The following is an 18539-nucleotide window of genomic DNA, read 5'->3' on the forward strand; positions in this document are numbered from 1 at the left end:
TTTCCCTGACATCTAGCAGACCACCTTCATTCGGGGCAGACGCCAGCCTATCCTTCCTTCTGCTGAAAACATCTCGTTTAGTGCACAAGGGTGTCTTCGGTCAGGTTCCCAAACCTCAGAGCCTGGGACGGGAATTCTCGTGCAGGTGATCTCTGCAGGGAGCGCGCCCAGAAGAAACTCGTAAGGGAATGAGGAGGGCAGGACAGGGCAGGTGAAGAAAAGATGTGGTTCCCGCTGACATCGGCCCTCAGCTCGGTCCCTCCAGGAGGCCCAGAATGCGAACGGCCCCAGACAGTGGTGTCGTCTTGAAGCAAGGTGACCAACCAGCTTTTGAGCCCCTGTGCCTGTCTCTGCCTACAGAGCCACTGCAGGCCACGAATGTGGGCGAGTCTGGCCCTGCAGGCTCCTCCAGGCAAGGTGGTTTCCGTCAGTCAAGGGAATTCTCCAGAGAAGGCTACAGCGATGGGCCCTGAGCCGCCCAGACTTGCAGTGGACACGGTTTATAACTGGTCCAGCGAGGGGTTTGTGGGGGGCACCAGCAGCATCTTCTAGAAGGGGCCTGGTGTATTTCCTTGCAGGGGAGCTTGAGGCTGGGCCAAAGGTCCAAGCGGATACAGAGGAGGAAGCCGATCCCTGCACCCTACCTGAGCTGTGGGTGACACTGGGCTTTCTGTCCCCGTCAGGGCAGGAGAGAAGACAGTGGGCCGTCTGAACTCTGCAAATGACTCTGTCTATGCTGCTGCCCAGCCTCCTACCGCATGGAAATCACTCTCCTCATTTTACAGAAGGGGTGACAGAGGTTCAGAGATGTTGTGTGGCTGGCCTAAAGTCACACAGTTAGTTGGTGGGAGCACCGGGACTTGAATGCGACTGGCTCTGGAACACGCCTGTGTCTACGCGAGCAGGGCTGGAGCGAGGTGGGAAGGAAGAGCAGAGTGAGGTCCCTGGGCCAGCCTTGCCCTGGGGCGTCCCCACCCCGCCTGGATGGGCCTCTGGGCTGCACTACTGGTCTTCCTCTCGGGAGGAGGCACCCAGGTTATCCTTCCCTCCAGCTCCTGCAGGTGCCGCGTGTCTCTTGCCACCCTGTTGCTCCTCCTCCTCTCTCCCCCGGGCCTGCAGAGCCAGGGGGCAGCACGTGCCGCAGGCTGACGGGCACAGCGGGAGCTCTGCCCCCGCTCATTTCCGCCAGGGCCCTCCAAGACCTCGGCTGCGCCCACCCGTTACCCCCAACACTGGAAGTTTGGGCTGGTGGAGGGTCCGGGGTGGGGAAGTTTTCTGTACCACCTCCACGATCTTGCCATACGTCCTTAAAGTTTGGGGTACTCCTTACTTGCTTTGTAAAAACTTGACTCATATTTAGAACCTAAAGACATTTAAGAAGAAACTTTGTGATCACTATCAGACATAGGAAACTGCATTTACTTGCCATAACTACACAACTCTGAAAAATATTAAAATTCCTAACAATTAAAATCATTTTGTTGATCTCCTGTGGTAGATCTTCGACATCTTAGGAAACACTGGCATAGTTTCGAGAATATTGCATTGGATGTTAGGAAATTATATTCTGCTTCAAGCTCTTCTACTAACTCAACAACAATAATATTTAACATTCATTAAGCATATATAATGCAGAACATACTTTCCATGAATTATTTCATTTAATCCTCATGTTTGGGGTCGCAAGAAGCAGACAGGTAAGAATTCATGTGCAAGTGATATCTTAAACCACTTTCAGGAGAAACGGTAAGTGAATCGAAAATGCTGGGGTATGATTTGGTTTTAGGGAGCAGGGAATATTCTCTGTGCTTCTCAAGTTATAGTAAAAAGCTCTCTTCATTAGTCAGGCATCTTTCGATTGTGACAGAGACCCAAGTCAATATGTCTGAATCCAAAGGAATTTGTTGCCTCAGTTTAATGACAAATTCTAAGAGGAGCTTCAGGCATGGCTGCATCCAGGTGTCAAACAGTGTCTTCTGAGTTCTGTTTTCATCTCTCATCTCTGCTGTTGGTACGCTGGACTCCCCCACAATGCAGGCTCTCCCCACACGGTGGCCCCAGGTTTACATCGTGCTACACTGTCCATAGCAAAAGGAGAGAGCGTAGTTCCTTCAAAAGCCAGGAAAAGGCTCTCTTTGGCCCACTGTAGGTCACATGCCTATCTCTGGAGCTATCACTGTGGAGGAAATGGGGTGCTCTGATTGGCTAGACTTGGCCACCACGTGCCTATCCCTGAGTGCTGAGGAGCCGGGGGGAGCCAGCCCCGTCTGAACCCCACGGCCTGAGACTGGGGGGTGGAGAAATACCTGCAAGAGAAGCTGGCCAGTAGAACAAATGTCCAGTTCCACCTGTCTGCGTGCAGGTTCGCCGAGAAACGCAGAGGACAGCAGGGAACCGAACGCCTCCAAATGTGCTGACGACGTTCGGAGAGGGTTCCCACTGGCAGCTCAGAATGCAATCAACTGGCTGCTTTTGCCAACCCAAGCACCTGTCATATTTCATCTTCTTTTAAATAACTTCAAGGATATGAAAGTCATAAAACCAAGCCCGGGCAGGGTCAGAAGTCACCGGCTCCTCTGTATAGCGGGTTGTCACTTTTTGGCTGTTTACCCTGCTTGGTATTTGCATGGTCCCCTGTGGAGCTGAGCACAGCCCCAGCAAATATTATTCAAATGTGGCTCGTGGGTGTGCCTGGAAATAAATCACAACTGCTTGCCCACCCCCAGGATGTACTCAAAATAAAAAAATACGGTGGAGATTACCTTCTTCATAATTGTTATATATTTCTTTGACCTCACAGCAGCTGAAGTTGGCTTTCAAAGGAAAAAATGCTGTTGCTGTGCAGCAGAGAAACATTTTAATGAACACCGCAGGGTTTACTGATCACCGCTAATGAGTGAAGAACTAGTATCCTGCAGGAACCTTCTGTCTGTCTTTAGGAGGCAGCCCTGGATGGCGGAGGGTGGAGAGTGCTGGAACTGACAGGCGTCTGCAGACTCAAAGCAAATGCATGGTGTCTTTGGAGCCATCTGTGACGGACACTTCAGGAGCTGGCCCGACCTATTTGCACCTTTCCTCGTGCCCTCCCCAGTAACAGCAGCAGGTGAGCTGAGATTTAGTGACTTCTATAAAGGGTTGCAGCAGCAATATTCAAAGACACGAAACTCAACAGAAACATTTCAATCTCTCCGGGGCACTTCAGCTGCCATTGTTGTTGGGAGGGTGCCCTATTCTTGCCAGTGCACTTTCTGTGATGTGTGTGGGGTGTGTGTGTGTGTGTGTGTGTGTGTATGTGTGTGCGTGTGTGTGTGTGTGTGTGTGCACACGCCTGTCTCTTTGAGTACTCACACATGAGTAGACTCACAGTCTGAACCAGGGCTGGGGAACAATTTTACCATCATAAGTCGCCAGCCCACACTCCTGAAATCACTGGGAAGCCCCAAGAAGTTTAATATAGGCAGCTTCTTTGTTTCTAGAAATGGGAACATTCTCCTTGTTAGCTTATTAAAATTAAGAGCAGGGAAAAGAGCAGCCTATTAACTGCACATAATAAATGGCACAAAATGTGCTTCCGTTTTATTTTAGACCTAAAGGGAACGAGGGTGACCGAGACAGAGACAGATACACATAGACATTGTGCTTAGAGTAAGCAAAGAATCACGGAGACAGGTAACGTGATCCATGGAACGCCGTGAGGGGCGGCGGGTATGCGTTGGTCATCGTGTCAGGGTGTCCTGCGACCCAGCGTGGCAAGCTCTGTTCACATGCCCGCTGCGCAGGTGGGGACACCGAGGCTTCGGAAGGCCGAGACGTGCGAGACCACACTGTTAGGACGCAGGAGGGCTGTGGGCTGGCTCCAGGCTGCTCGTCCCCAAGGCTGGTCCACCTATGGTTGTCCAAGGGACTGTGTGTATATGTGTACGCATTGCAAGGTATCTTTCAGTTTGAATAGGTGACATGTTGACAAAACACAGAAATCAAAGCTGTATGACAAGGTTGCAATGAGAAATCACCCCCCACCTACCTGTCTACATTCCATGTGTGCTTTGTTCCTGGACACACCTGTGCTGAAGGCGCCCACCTGTCTCCCCACGTCTCCCACGGCCCCCTCCATGGCTGAGGGAGCCCATGGCCCTCCTGCTACACTCTGCCCGAGTCCCGGAAGCCTGACCTTGCCCCTTCCTGCCTACCAGGGGTTGCTCCACAAGATACTGCGGCCCTCGGTGGGAAAGCAGGCTGGTCCCGTCTCACGCTCCTCTGGCCAGGACAGAGGTGTCTTGGTGTGTCTGTAATGCCTCTATCATACTTGCCGGTCTCTCCTGTATAACGAAGAGGAACCAGCTCTTAGGTGCAAGCTTCCTGCCACCAACATAACCTTGGAATGTTTTAAAATGCATTTTTGTGATTGCCTTGTTTTGTTTGTGGCAGGCAATACTGGCTTTTCTGTATAATTTGTGAAACAACATTACCTTTTGAAACATATTTTTTTAAAATAAAACAAAACAATTTAAAGGAAAAATATTAAGTAAATAGTCACACAGAGGCACCAAGAAATGCCAAAATAGTGAAGTTGGTAGGCCAGTGGGGCCACACTGCCTTCAGCTCTGGAGTTCCGAGCCAGGTCCACAGGGCACCAGCTTGTGCAGTGTCCCCGACCTCTCTCCCACTGCGTTTGGCTCACGTGGGATGTCGTCACCCACTCTGCACCCTGCAGCCCAAGTCCCCGGCTTCTCATCCCTGTTAGCAGAACTCTCCATGCTCTCGATCCTTATTCAAATGACAGGGGTTTGGATCCTTGTCCGTTTCAGTCACCCTCTTCTGGATAAAGATCACCTCTTCAGTGTCCTTTGGAAATCTGATACTTCAGCTGTAGCTCCTGTGGTCTGGCACTTCACGCCTCTTGATAAAACCCAGGTGTGTGTGTGTGTGTGTGTGTGTGTGTGTGTCTGTGTGTCTGTGTGAGAGAGAGAGAGAGAGAGAGAGAGAGAGAGAGATAAACTTCCCCCCGATACAAATGAACTCACGTTACACAAACTGTTTTCTTCCCACCTAACCACACATCGCAAATGTCTTTTCAAAGCAGCGAATAGCCGCCTGCTGTAGTCTTGCTGATCGCTGCCCGCCAGCCTGTCGAATGGGCCTGCACGACGTGCTCAGACAGTGCCTCCGACTCTCCCAAATCCCCCCAACTACAGACCACTCCGTAACGAACTCCAGCCAGAATTTCTGACAGAGTGTCATCACTATCCCTTGGAGGGGCTTCTCTGGGACCCCTTTCTTCATGCAATCGGCCGGCATTTCCTGGAAACCCCTCCTTTGTGCCAGGCCCTGTCAGATGGCCACAGGTAGTCGCTGTCCTGGCTGCCGGAGGGTATTCACCGGGGTGTGTGTGGAGTGTCCTGGGAGCAGGGAGGGAACCCTGGCTAGTTCTGTCTCAGAGACAGGGTGTCTTCACAGAGGCGGGGACACTGAATCCAGGCAGTGAAGAACACATGGGAGCCCAATTTTGAGAGGCTGAGTCGAGGTGCTGCCCTGTGGAAGCCACTCTGGACATTTCACCGAACCCAGGACCAAGGCCCTGAACAACTCAGGTCACCTGGAACGGTGCAGGTCCTTGGGGCCATGACGTTTGATAGAAGACTGGTCCCTCGGCCGTCTTGACCTCTTCCCGGACACCGTGGTCCTGACTCTGCGGCCATCAGTCCTGGGGCAGGCCGAGGTCCCGGCAGTGTGGATGTACGGCCGGGCCTCTCACAACACAGCAGGGCGCAGCCCCGGCCCCCATGAGCCCTCCCTGCCCCAGCAGCTACCCGCGTGTCCTCTCCCCCGACCCACGGGCCGGTCCCGCTGGTTGGGATGACTGACAGGCCACTTATTACTGCTGTGCCCCTGCCTGGCCCCTCCGGGGGCTTTTATTAGCCCCTCACCTGGGCAGGTTTGGGCTTGGAAAACACCTCTCCTTGAGGCAGCCTCAAGATTGTGTTTTCTCCCCTGAAATAACCGGCACGTTTATTGTTTTTGAAAGAAAGAAAAATCTCATAATTGAAGTAAAAGAGGAATATGTTTCTGGTTTTCCAGAAGTGATTCTAGGAGGCAGGGAGACAGATCTGCCACCCCAGGGACTGTGTTTCTGAGTGAGAGTGTAGTCCTGCAGCTGTGACTCCCTCCTGGGGGCCTCCGCGCTCCCGTGCGATTGTTAAAGTGCCTACCTAATGCTTGTGGAAAATGTCCTTGCAAATTGACACCTCATTGGGTTGAAAAGCTCTTAAAATTCTGGAACACCATCACAGGCCCTCTCTTCTCCTAATGCAATAATGCTGCCCTAGGTAAACACCCTCCACGAGGCCCATCACCGCCGAGGAGAAAGTTGGAGGGAGGTGGTTTTCAGCAAATTGACAAACGGAGCTAAACTTTATTTAATTTAATTTCAAAAAAGGATGGATCTAGAAATAATATTGCTGGTTTCACGTGCTGGAAAAATCGATGCTATGATTTTTTATCTTCTTCCTTTTTACTCCCTTGCCAGGGGCTGGTCTAATAAGTCATCAGGACCAGCCAAGAAAACAACCAGCCCCTTGACTGCGCCGGGTCCTCATCTGTACCCCGAGGCTTGGCAGGGTGGGGGGGCTGGGCTCCCAGCTCCAGCTCGTCCCTCAGCCAGCAGCTCCCATTTACGCTGGCAGGGGGTCCCCACAAAGAACATAGTAATAGCAGAGTGTTTACTGCTGCTCTGGGGCAGGCACTGTTCCAAGCACTTCGTGTGATGCATGATCCCAATGACGCCTCACTACTCTCTAAACTAGGTACTTAAAAAAAATCTCTGTTTCACAGGTGAGGAAACTGAGGCTTAGAGAAGTGAATCATCCACACAGGTGACAGATTTAGCATGTAAGGAGTGAGGATCTGAATCTGGGGGTTTGATTTCAGAACTCGGCTGGGAGCAGGTGAGGAGAACAGGTGGTGCCCGCCCCTGACTCCCTGCTCACTGCGGCAGGGGCCGAGGTGGAGGGGGGCTGGCGGGCGGTGGGCTGAGATCCCAGCTGTCCTCAAACAACTTTCTCAAGATGAATTCATCTGGCAAATGCCGTTCTTTGTGCTACTGTTTGGGTAACAGACCCACCACTTGAGGAATGCTTCCTTTTTCCCTAGGGAAGCCCAGGGAGGCTGGAAGTACCTCGGTTCTCCCTGGCATTCTCGGTCTCCAAGACAACCACCAGGCTGGGCGGAGAAGACCCCGGGCTGCAGGCAGGTGACATCCAGGCTCAAAGCTGCCAGCTAAGCTCGTGGGCAGCCCGGCAGGACCCAGCTGAGGGACTGGGGCCTCCACAGGGGCCTGGCTTTGCTCCCTGGCTCCAATTTGCTGCAGAGAATCCCGGAGAGAGTGGGGTCCCACACCTGGCCTCGGGCCTGAGCTTTGTTTGGAAGCTGGCAAGACTCAATTCACAGGAAATCGATTTGCCAAACAAGCAATACACCACAGCAATTTTTCAATTTATCCAATAATTGAGGAATCTATCAATGCTGAGTTTTGCTCCTGCCTCTGCCTCCGAGTCTGTTAAACCGCAGCTTGATGTGGGTCTAGGGCAGTTCTCCTTGGCTGCTTTCCCCAGAATAAGAACACAGACATGTGCCTGCAACAGCAGAGGAGATGAGGTGTGCTTAAGGGAAAGCCCACTTGTCTTCAGAAACGACAGCAGGATTAGGGGCAAATCACAATTTTTCCTCAGTAAAACCTCAGTGAATTCAGTGAATCAGTGATTTGATGAACTAAGGCAGGAACATTTGTCTTCAGTTCCCCTGGCGGTTACTTCCCTCTGCCCCAGTCCAAAGTGCATGCAGCCCCCAGAATGTGCTGCAGAGTCTCAGCAACGACAAAACTGCCTCTGCGGTCACCTGGGCAAGGCCCCTTCTTGATCTCCTTCTTTTGAGCACCTCCAATGACAGTGAACTCACTACCCAAATTGTTGGAGGTTCTGATGTTTAGGAAGGAAGTCACTTCCTCAAATCAGCTGGTATCCATCTCTCTAAAGCTTAAACACATCACTCATCACCTTGCCTTCAGGGGCCATGAAACTTCTCATACATGAGAAGTCACCCAAGGGTCCAGTATGACACAGCATGAAAATAATTAATTTTCATCCAAGCAGTACACGCATGTGGCTAAAAATAACCCAACCGTCAGCTGGGCTGATCATGAAAAACAGCAGTAGCTCTCCCTTCATTTCTCCCAGAACTGCTCCCCGGAGGAGGCCAATTTTATTTAAGGACACCTTAAATTGAAATATATCCTACAAACAGAAAAACACACATATGCCACACATAGGTATGTACCTGACGATTTTCATAAAGTGAACTCTCCTGTAACCAGCACCCACATCAAGAAATGGAGCGTTACTGGCGTCCCGAAGCCACTACTGACCCCGCCTCCCGGAGTTCACACTGTCTTGACCTCTCACACCACAGAGTGAATTGAAGCCACCGATGTAATGGTTCCTGTCTTCAGTTCCTCCGGAGGTTCCTTCCGTATATCTAAATAATATAATTACTCAGTTATTTTTCAACTGATCAATTTGAGACAGTCTTGTGACTTCCTCCCATGACAAAAGATTGAGTTTCCTTACAGCGACCCCCACCTTCCAGCCTCTCTCCTCCAAATATTAAATCACTGTTTTCAATTTTGTCACTCGTTGGTCACCTGTGCAACTTCAGCCACATTCTAAAACTTCCCTTTCTCCTTTCATTTGTCACAGACAGTATCATCTGCCACCCGCTGTCTCTGGATTCCTCCCACCTCTGCCAGGGCCCTGTATTTGCTTTTATTTTGTTGAGTTGGATAACATTTATATTTTGTTCTGTAACCATAGCTAAGCCTGTGTGGCTAGTTTCTAGGTTGATCTAAAATTTGAAACCAAAATAAATAAAATAAAATAAAATTTGAAACCCCTAAATAGTGTTCAGGTGATTTTTATAATATTGTTCACTGCAGACCCAAGCAGCATCCTAAGACTATAGGTCCTTCTCCATGGGCTCAATGGCATGCTTCCTGTGCCCCTACAAAAGAATATTCTTAGAGTCTATAGCACCATTTTTCTCATTTTCACATTTATTCTCTGGTGCATGGAGAGGAACCTGTCAGTATCAAGGAGATAGTCTGAAGCTTTTGTTTGTACTGATAACCAGGATAAAACACAACTATATTGTCCAGATTGGTGGCAGCCTCGTGTTCTGTTGTCATTAGAACCAGCCAGGATCAGAGCTGGTCCTGAGATTTCTGGAGAAATTACCTGGAGATTTCTGAGGGGCCGGTGCCCCAGATGAGGGGTGCATTTATTTAGCTTTAGGATGACTTAACTACTTGGGAGGGCGATGCCAAAAGTCTCTGTGTCTTAAGTGCAGGTAGTCATAAAAGCAGTAGCTAATTGATTTATGTCGGCGCTCAGTTTTAGGAGAAGGGTGGCTCTGAGTGAAAAATGCAATATGTGAAGTGGTTTAATTTTTTTTGGATTACCCTTTACCAGGTGGCATGTAATTGCATTAGTAATCGGACTCCTTCGAGCAGAATCTCAAACAAAGGATTAGCGGGAAGGAAGATGGAAGAATGCTGACTTCACAATAACTCACCGCCTTCCTAACGTGATTATATAAATAAATTCAAGCAATATTTTCCAAGACGCTGGAGCCTGATCGTAAAGGCGTGAGGGGGCCCGGGGCCTCGGCATGGCCCCTGGTTGCCGGGCAGTAACTGATTGCCGCGGTAGTGAAGGGCAGTCCCCAGGTGGCGAAATATCCAATATCTCTGAATTATCTGTCAGCACTCAGAAATTATTGAAGCCGGGCAGACTTCTCCAGCGGGGAGCAGGAGCATCTTGGCTTCATTTGGCTAAACAATGGGGTTAACATGGAAACGCTCCTGCAGTGACCTCCCCCCAGCCCATCTGGGTCACGTGGCCAGCTGTCAGCGACCGGCGCCGTGCAGGGCTGGCTCCGGACACTGCTAACTTCTTGACCCCCAGAGCCAAGGAGTCCTTGGAGCTGAATTTCAGGCCCCCATCTCGCTGCCGGCGGGGGATTAGCTAATCCATCCTGTTTTGTTCTTCCCGTCCACACGGACAAAGGCGGCAGGCACAGTCCTCCCTCGCTGAACGAAGCGTGGTCTGGATGGCACATCAGAGAGCAGTGACATGCTGTCCGCATTGTTTGCCGGAGAGTCTTTGAAATGCTGTTTTCACTTAAGCCAAAGCATAGCCTTTGAGGCCTGAGTTACTCCATTTCCGTCTCGGGGCTGGACGAGAAGCCAGAGTAATGAACAGGCCACTTTCCTCTGGTCCCCGCAGACTTCTGCCCAGTTGCTTGAGAGAAAGATTGAAAGCCCGTGTTTCACAGCCACTCGTGTAAAAGAACCTGAAATCCAGGTTACAGGAAACTCTGGACCATGGAACTCTCCACGGGAGGTAGAGGGTGGCACCCAGCATGGGGGACTTGGGCAATGGATGCCACCCCCGAGCTGTGGGGGTGGGGACGCCAAAGTAGCCAGGCAAGGCTTCAAACCCAGCCGTGCTAGCTGTGTGCCATGAGCAAACCACCTCAGTTTCCCCATCAATAAAATGGGAATAATTGTAATTCCTTTGTTGTGGGGATCACATGAAACTATGGGTGAGACAACACTTTGCAGACTTTATGCAAAAGCGAGTGGGTGGCTCTCCCTGGCTGCGCTCGTTGGCACTCGGGCTGAGCTCCAGTCAGATGAGTTTCCCTGGGGCTCCTGACGAAGTCGGCATTCTCTGGCTTTGTTCATCCAGTTCTCTGCCTGGAATGCCCTTGTCTCCCTCTCTGCCTGATTTCAATCCAATCCCTATGGATCATTCATTACATTTCCTTGGTCTTCATGGAACAGGGCCTTGCTCAGCCTCTACTGTCCTAATACCTTTCCCTCCTACAGCCCAACTCAGCACAGCAGTCCCGAGCTCAGTGGCAACCACTAGCAGACAAGGGGGTTGGCCCAGAGAGGGGCCCAAAGGAAGCCGCAGTCTTTGGGCTTGGTTCTGTGTCTTTGACGGTGAATATGGATCGCCATGAATCTGAGAACTCCTCCAGGGACAGATAGAGATTTATACCCAGCTCTTGGGTTAGCCATTCATTTAAATGAGATATTATGGATGGAGGGAGGACCTTCTGCACCCAGCCGCCTTGCTTGAGGCTGAGCTAGTTGCTCCTTACGTTTTGTGCCCCAGGCCCTACTCTTACCTCACCTTAGTCCCAGCTGAGCTTTGCCAGGAGTGGTGGGGAATTCAGTGACAAACAAGAAGACATGGCTGTTGCCTCAGGACACTTGCCATCTGTTAGGAGGGACTCAGCAAGGATATAAATATAAATAAAAAGAAATGTCCATTTACTTATTCGTGCAAAAACATTTACTGATCTTTATTCCAGGCACCTTTCTAGACACGGTGGATGCAGGACGGGGTGGGCTCACTGTCATTGTCCCTGCAGAGCTCACAGCCTGCTGGGGGAGATGGGCATATCTGGGGACAGCTTCAGTGGAAGGTGACAGGCGTCGTGGTGGGAAGGCTCGGGGAGAGCACTGAGAAGCGGCAGTGCCCAGGGGGCAGTCAGGAAGGCTTCTCGGGGAAGGCAGCGTCCAGCCGGGGTCTGACAGGTGAGAGAAGCTGTGCGGACAAGGGCGCAGGTAGAACCCCCCAGTCAGAGGGGCAGAGAGGTGCAGAGGCACACGCGCAATGACACTTGGCACCGCTAGGGCTCAGAGTAGGATGGGCAGTGTGGACAGAAAGGGTGGTGGATCCTCTCATTGGAATTACCCTAAAAGACAGGGACTGCTGTCACGAGGTCCGTGTTACAGATGAGGATCAGAGAGGTTGGGTAGCTTCTCCAAGTCACAGAGCCAGCAAGGGCTAGAACTGAAATTTTGATTTTGACTGGTCTGGTTCCAAACCCCTGTCTTGTAGGGGTGGGATAGCATGGTGGTGAGGATCATGGGCTAGACTGCCTGTTCCTACTACTAACAAGCTGTGTGATATTGGGCAAGTTAATTAACTTCTCTGTGCTTCAGATTCCTCAGCACCCCCAACCCCCCCAAATGAGGATGCTAATAGTATCTACCTCATGGGGTTGGGTTTTCTGAGGATTAAATGAGCTAATACAAAGTATTTTCTAGCAGTCTAGCACGTAGTGAAGGCCCAATAAACATTAGCTGCTATTGCTAGGGTGGACTGGAAAGGAGAGTGACTAAAAGGATCACATCTCAATTTGGAATCCATTGCAACTGTGAGCTGAAAGGTGTTGGCATTGGGGTGGGCAGAGGGTAAGCGCGCAGGTAAAATGCCATATTCCCTTTTAGGCTGTCAGTCTGGGGACTGAGCCTTAGCACCTTCTGGGCTTGGTGTCCGTGTTGTTTAAGCTGCCACGGATAGGAGGGGCCATGTGCTGCCTTGCGAGAGGTCGGTTGCTCCTGAGAACAATATAGATTTCTTTTGTGAGCTTTAGGAAACCGCATCCCAGCGAGCGCGGCAGTATCGACTGACCTGCTGGGACGTGTGGTTGCCAGGGGCAATGCAATCAGCTTCATGGCCCGGTCCTTCTCCCTGTGGCTCCCAGTGACTTTGTTTCCAACTGAGTGGTTCAGGGCTCTGTCACTTCCAAGACTCTCTGTTTTTCTTCTGTGGAGGTGGGGAGCCAGATGTTGGGACCTGATCAGATGCTGGTGGCCGGGGGGGCCAGCCCGGAGTGAGAAGGGGACAGCTGGTTGCGCGCCCTGGGCCCTCCAGGGCCACACAGCTCTAGTGCCAGTGGATTTGGGGCACCAGGAAGCAGTGGGTCACCCCAGGGCGTCTGCTGCTCCTTCCTCTTCTAGGCCGTGGAGCCCTCAGCCCTGGCTGACAGTTACTTTGGGCGACTTGTCTGACCGTGCCTGTTCACATGCTGGGGACTTTGGCATGAGGAATTAAGAGAAAAGAGTCAGCAAGGTTTGAGGCTTTCAGGGGAGGGTTTTGGGAAGAGGGTGGTGAGGAGGTGGTCTCTGGACGGGGAGGGAGGGCCAGGTCGTGGTGGGGAGTGTCAGACTGAACTCCGCGCGCTCTGGCAGACACTCCCCGCCCGGCTTGCTCACCACGGCCCCAGCCCGGCGCTGGGCAGAGCAGGAGCTCGCTGAACCGTCACGAGATGACTGAGTGACACCCAAGCTTGGGAGATTTCGCTTCCGATTTTGGCTCTGTCATTACTTTGCTTTGTGACCAGGACAATTTACATCTACTTTTAGAACTGGGGGTGTGGCCAATGCTACCCAAACCGCAAGACCTGAGAGTGGGGATGAGGGCAGGTCCCCCATAGAAAGATTGGGGTGCCCTTACCAGAGGTGGGAGAATGGATGATGGGGAGGTGGGAAGGGCACACGCACACACACACGTTAGCTCAGAGCTTCGTGGTTCCCTGTGACTTTCCCCAAACCCTTCACAAAGCCCAGCTGCTCACAGTAACGACCACTGGTCAACGCACTGCACCCAGTTCCAAGTAGAAACCAAGACTCAGGCTGCTGAGCTCTGGGCAGGTCTTCACACCACCAACGGGGAGATTCCTAAAGTCCCCAGGAGCCTGGAGTAGGATTTCCCAGGACCAGGCAATATTCCCGGGGAAGAAAGAGAGGGCGTGTTGGCTGGCTCGTGCGTTCATTTGTCACTAAGCACCCACAGTGCCTGCTGCAGGCGTGCTGGGGACGGGCTATGGGGCGTGGGGACTCAGGACAGGCCATGTTATGCTGGCATAACAAACACCCCCAATTCTTCATGACTTTAGACAGTGAGGGTTTATTTCTTGCTTATGCGTGTGATCGTCATAGGCTGGTGGCTGCTTATTGTTCATCCTTCCCATGGGATCAAGCTCCTGGATCCTGAAATATGCACTCCTTGTGGTGAGGGAACAGGGCTTGCGAGGCGCACGTTGGGTTTTAGAGCCAGGGGCGTGTGGGGAGGGGAGGGATGCCTCTGGGAAAGCAGGCAGAGGCGTGAACGCCTGGCACAGAGCTCACAGTGGGCTGTGACTCCACCCTGCAGACACACTTCCTCAGAACGGGCCCCACCTCCAGGCTGGAACCCAGGACTAGACAGGGGACCCGCTCGGGACAGGCTCGCGGGGCTGGGGCCTCTGCACAGCAATTGCACTCACCACCGCGCCCTGCCCTGGTGCAGTCTGGCCTGGAAAATCTGTCACCGAGGAGAAGCCATTGCAAAGAGCTAACTGGAACGTGCTCTCAGTGTAGATTTAAGCTCTCGCCATCTCACTGTAATTAAGTGCCAAGTGGTTATTAAACAATACATTCATAGAATTCTGACAACTGTGTAAGAGCCGTTCTTCTCCTACAGTGAATATCCCCAGTAAATACACTTGCAATACTCCACTGGCTTTTAATTAACCCGACTCGCCTATAAACCCATTTATCTTTTAAAAAGATGGTTGTTCCATGTGCGATATGTGTCAATAGATAATTAAAATGTTTTTCTTAGAGAATGAACAGGGAGATGTGATCTATGCATTTCAGAACCTTGTTATTAAAAATGCTGTTTATTGAGGTTTAACACTTGTTACTTGGTAACTATATAGTGACTGTGTCTCTTTAATACCCAAATTAAACAGGCACCACAGACAGAATGTGCAATGCTAGCAACTCTCTGGAGTCATAATTAACCAGCACAAGTGACAAACGTTCGGCTCCTGTTTAGGAAACAAACGCCATGATGTGGCTTCCTGACAGTCAGACGCTGGGAGGGTGTGTCCCTGCCCTTCCCGAAGCCGCCTGGCCGTGGCGCTGTCTCAAACATAGACGTTTCATGTTTTCCAGAGCAGCAGTTTCTTCTAGAAATAACAGCTACAGGTGTTTGGGGAGCCTCAGAGTAAAGGACAGTGTGAAACCGCTTTGGTGAATGGAGACTTTTCCAGAACTAGTGCTGACCAGAACCCCGTGGCTGGGGGTGGGCCTGTGGCCTGTTGTTCTCCCATGCCCGGGTGGCAGCAGCCCTGGCACAGGGGCCCTTCCTGCCTCTCTGGGCTGTCCCTCTCTGCCCACCCGGAGAAGCTCCATGCCCACACTCAGTCTAAAGACCCCACTTGCTCTTCCCTCTGCCATTAGCCTTGCTGCGAGCTGAATTGTGTCTCCCAAAAGACGTTCAAGTCCCAACCCCTGTTCCTGTGAATGCGCCCTTATGTGGACGTAGGCTGATCAAGTTGAGAAGACATCATCAGAGTGAGCCCTAATCTAAATGACCGTGTCCTGATCACAGAAGGGGAACTTGGGATGGAACAGACGCGCGCCCAGGGCGGACGCCTCGTGAAGGGGAGGCAGAGCCAGAGGTGGGGCGTCCACGCCCCCCAGGGGGCCGAAGGCTGCAGCGGGCCCCCGCAGCCGGGAAAGGGGCTGGGACCGGCTCTCCCTCACTGCCTCAGAAAGAGCCAGCCCTGTGACCCTTGACCTCAGCGTCCTGGCCCCTCACACTGCGAGGAAATGCGTTTCTGCTGTTTCAGCCGCTCAGTCTGCCGCCCTTTGCTCCAGCAGGAAATGCCAACACCCCTGCAAAGGAACCCGTCACACCCTGGTCCTCCCGCCGGTCCTCCCGAGTTCTGCAGGGCCCTGACCCGCGGACCGAGGAACACGGGGAGGCGCGAGGGCGCCTGAAGGCACTGGGTAGACTGACATGGGGGCACGAGACCGTCTACCTGGGTTAGAGAAGAAGATATCATAACACGTTATCACTGCCTTTTAAATTTCCACTGTTGTGTATATTTGGTCATGTGCGGAACATGGGTGTTGTAGTCATGATGCGATTTACAAATAAACCCGCGCTGTCGTGTTGCGGGAGGTCCGTGCCTGGCGGTGTGAGCAGACAGGGGACCCCGCTGCAAGGAGGGAGCGGGAAGATGGGAACAGGCGATTCCTGCCGAGGCAGGTTTGAGGGAAGAAACCAGAAAAGAGATTTAAAGACTCCAGTGAGAAATCTCACGAATGTAAAAGAAGATTCAACAAACAAAAGATTGGTGACAAAAAGGCAGCTCTGTCCTCACACCTGAGCACAGCCCTTGGAGTACGTGTGGTGCTGTGACTCTCGCACAAGCCCTAACGTCCTGGCCTTCAGGCAGGGCCCGTCTGTCTCACCTGCACGTGAGACTCGCCCAACACCACGCGTGTCCACGGAAGGTCACAGGAAGTGAGTGACGAGGTTCCACGTGGAGACAGGCGTAGGTGGCCCTGGCAGAGCTTTGGCGCTGGAACACAGAGAGCCTTTCTCGGTCAGCAGCTCCGTCCCGAGCGTGCCAGGAGAGGCGGCCAGGAGGCGGCGGGAAGGGCGAGAGGGAGAGGGGCTGGAGGCCAACGGGAACCTGCAGGGGTCAGAGAAGCAGCACGGGGACGCCCGGGGACAGCTGCCAGGGAGGCAGCAAGGCAAGCAAAAGCGAGAGGTAAATTCAACACGGCTGAAGACTGTGCAAACGCTTGTCATGTATTATAATTTCAGTTATGTTTAGAGCTTTGCTTATTCATGATCCCAATCTGTTTCTTGTTCACTCATCTCAATAAACATCTATACATAAAGATTTACCTCTGGGCATTTTGGGAGTTGCATTACGGGCCCTAGCGTGGGCTGGGCCCTTCCTGGGGCACCAGACTTCAGGCTGTGGAATGGGAAGCTCCGGGTGTCAGTCGCCCAGCCACCCACGTGGATACCCCGGCGCCCTCTCCCCGGGCTGCGGAGAGCAGGAGCCCACCCAAGCGGGTGCCCACCCCAGCAGGTGCCCACCCCAGCAGCGTCCGCCCTATCCTGCAGCTGCCTGGACTCCAGGAGGGAGGAGAAAGGATGCCAGGAGGAGCGCCAGGATGCCTCCCTTCCTCTCGTCCCGTGTTACCATAGTATCTCGTTTCCTTGGTTACCAGTGGCCAAGGAAGGACACTGGGCAAGTGCGGGATTCTGATGGAGCTCTCTGCAGAGAGATGTCAGTGAGGATCTCGTCTCTCTTTAAAGAGCACACGCTCTGAGAGGTCGCTCAAGAATGGGGCGGTTCTCTGTGAAGCTGGAATTTAGAAATCTCACCTCACCTGACAGAAATGAAGCGTTTAAAAGACAGCCCAGAGGAATCAAAGCCAGGGAGGCCTTCACCAGCTTTGCACAGCGCTGGAGCTCTGGAATCAGAAGGCAAGCCAGGATGCCAACGAAGACACGGTTTCTGCACGTGCTCACTTTCACTGCGCCCGGCTGGGGCTGGTGCAGGAACTCGGCCCGCTGTTGTCCCCTGACGACTAGGCATCCTTGGGGAAAGCGGGGGAGGAGCAACTTCTGCCGAGAGCGTGTGGCATCAACGGTTAACTTTCCCCAGAGGCCACGGTAGATCTGTGGAATCCCCCTGGGGAGCCTCGGGTCTCGCGTGGGTCTGGTTTGTGAGGTCAGGAAAGGCCTCTCTTAGGAAGTGCAATGCAGACAGAGATGGATTTTGCACAGCTAAACATCCTTTAACCTCTGCAAATCTTTTAGGGAAGGGGGTGCATAGAGAGGGTTCCCCGATAATGACCCGCCCAGTCAACAACTGTTGAGCTACCAAGGGAAAGCATCGCGAGCGGCGTGGGTCGCCTCCTTCCCCAGAGGAGGTGTGTTGGCCGTGACAGCTTCTCTTTCGTTTTGTTCCTGACTTATCCTTGGTTATGGTCACCTTGTTGTGCCATCACAACCGCTTCTGATGACAGCAACTGGGACGCTGCACAGGGACCGGAACTGGTCATACCTCTCTTTTGGATTGACACTTGTTTTTAAATTTTTTTTTAAATTTCAGCCTTTTATTAAAAATTTTAAAGGGTACATACGGCCTACAATGTTTATTTCAGAAATAAGAAAAAACCAGATAAGCAAAAAGCAAAACAAACAATTACTTTAAATCTCACCTTTCACTGGGAACATTTTAATATACAGCCTCCTGTTTTCTTATCCTGTCCTCCCCTTCTCCCCTCTAGCTCCACACAGAAACACGTATGTGTCTACATACACACATATGTAAATACATATAAATGCATGTAAAATAGAGTCATAATTATAAACTGTTCTGAAACCTGAATGATATTTCATACAAGTAAGTATAGCCTCACACCATCCTTTTAAGTGTCTCCATCAGCTTATGAGAAATATTGGTCTGTAGTTTTACCTTCTTGTAATATTATTATCAAGTTTTGGTATTGCAGTTATACCATATTCACAGAATGAACTGGCAAACAGTATCTCTTCCTCTATTTTCTGAAAGAGTTTATGTAGAATTGATATAAGTTTTTCCTTAAAAGTTTGATAAAATTCGCCAGTAAAGCTATCTGGGCTCGGAGTTTTCTCTGTGGGAAATTTATTGAATAGATATAAGATTACTCAGATTTTCTATTTCTTTCTCTGGGAGTTTTGATAATTTTTATCTTTCAAAGAATTTGTCCATTTCCTCTATGCTTTTAAATTTATTGACACTAAGTTGTCCACAGTGTTCTGCTATTATCCTTTCAGCTTCTGTGTGGC

The sequence above is a fragment of the Lemur catta genome, chromosome 20, assembly GCF_020740605.2.
Source record: "Lemur catta isolate mLemCat1 chromosome 20, mLemCat1.pri, whole genome shotgun sequence".
Lineage (NCBI taxonomy): Eukaryota > Metazoa > Chordata > Mammalia > Primates > Lemuridae > Lemur > Lemur catta.